The sequence below is a fragment of the Mustela nivalis genome, assembly GCF_964662115.1.
Source record: "Mustela nivalis genome assembly, chromosome: 8".
Taxonomy (NCBI): domain Eukaryota; kingdom Metazoa; phylum Chordata; class Mammalia; order Carnivora; family Mustelidae; genus Mustela; species Mustela nivalis.
In genome coordinates this window covers 6,479,198-6,480,816 of record NC_139027.1, presented here as the reverse complement: position 1 = coordinate 6,480,816, position 1,619 = coordinate 6,479,198, and positions in this window count along the sequence as shown.

Below are 1,619 nucleotides of genomic sequence, written 5' to 3'. Positions count from 1 at the left end.
TCTCTCAGGGGTTTCTCCACAGTCCAGGTCCTTGAAAATGCTACGATCGCGATTTGGTTTGGGTGGGTTGTCCCTTGCTGTTTTAAGATTTATTTATTTGAGAGAGAGACAGAGAGAGAGAGAACGCGTGGGAGGGGCAGAAGGAGAGAACTTCCAGCAGAGCCCATGCTGAGCGCAGAGCCTGACTCAGGGCTCGATGTCACCACCCCGCGGTCACGACCTGAGCAGAAACCAAGAGTCGGGGGCTCAGCCAACTGAGCCACCCGGGGGGCCCCTCCCTTGCTATTTCAGACGTGAGGGTGTACTCGGGTCTCGTTACGCCGTCTTGGTGGAAGTGAATCCATAATCCTCTGACTTTAAAGTTCATATTGTCACAAGTCGGCCCGTGGCAGTCCCTGAGAATGACCTCCTCCCTGTTTAGTACAGTCCCTGACACTTTTTTTTTTCCAAAGATTTTATTTGTTTATTTGACAGATAGAAAGAGATCACAAGCAGAGGGAAAGAGAGCAGAGCAGAGCAGTTAGGATCCTTGGCTCCTTGGGTAGGAAACAACTAAGGTTTCGTTTGTTTGTTTGAAGTGGGCTCCACGCTGTGGGGCTTGAACTCACAACCTGAGATCAAGACCTGAGCTGATATCAAGAGCCAGGCGCTTAACCAACTGCAGGCGCCCGTGCTAAGGTTTTCCTCTCCACACAGAATCAAAGTGCCCCGCTGAGCTCGGCGTGTGGCCCCTTGTCTTTACTTGGGTGTCATTTCATAAATAAGGACATTAAAGCTTAGAAGTATCCTTCAGCAGCTCACGACTGGATGGCGTGGGCCCACCTCAGGCCAAATCAGCTCTGGACCCCGAAGCTGCCTGCAGGCAGGCCAGGGCCTGTCAGACCCTTGGCAGAAAAGAAGGCCGCTCAGGGGTCTGTCTGGATGGCTCAGTTGGATCAGTGTCTGACCCTCGATCTCGGCTCAGGTCATCATCTCAGGGTCCTGGGATCAAGTCCCAAGTCGGGCTCTGGGCTCAGTAGAGTTGGCCTCAGGATTCACTCTCACCCTCTGCCCCATCCCCTTCCCCAAATAAAGAAATAAATCTTTAAAAACAAGCAAAGAAGAAAAGAAAAGAAGGCCGCAGTCTTCCGTGCTGCCCTCGCCCAGGGCCACCACTCCTCTGCATGCAGCCTCCGACTCCACGCTGGGAGAGAGCACCGCCCGCCTCCTCCCGTTTCCTGTCAAGACCTCGCAGCCTTTGCCACTCAAAGCCCGTCTACTTCTGAGCATTCTTCCTGGGTCTGCGAGTCAGGGGTCTCCTGGCTCAACTCCAGCCCCGGCCTCACCCCTCCAGTTCCTCGAGTCTGACCCCAGCACGGAGCATGAATTCCCTCCATTTAACAAATACCGAAGAGTCGCCTGGGCCTCCAGGATGCTAGGCCGTAGGGACCCAGGCCGGCCCCGAGGACTGGCTGCCATCCTCGTCCTCAGGGAGGCCACGGTCTACGGAAGGGGACAAACAGGTAAACACAGAGGCGTGATCACAGGGACAGGTGCCAGGAAAGAAGGCTGGGCAGTGAGGGGAGGCGGTAGGGTGTTGGCAGGAAAGGGAGGTTCAGAAAGGGGGAGACGGAGCACAG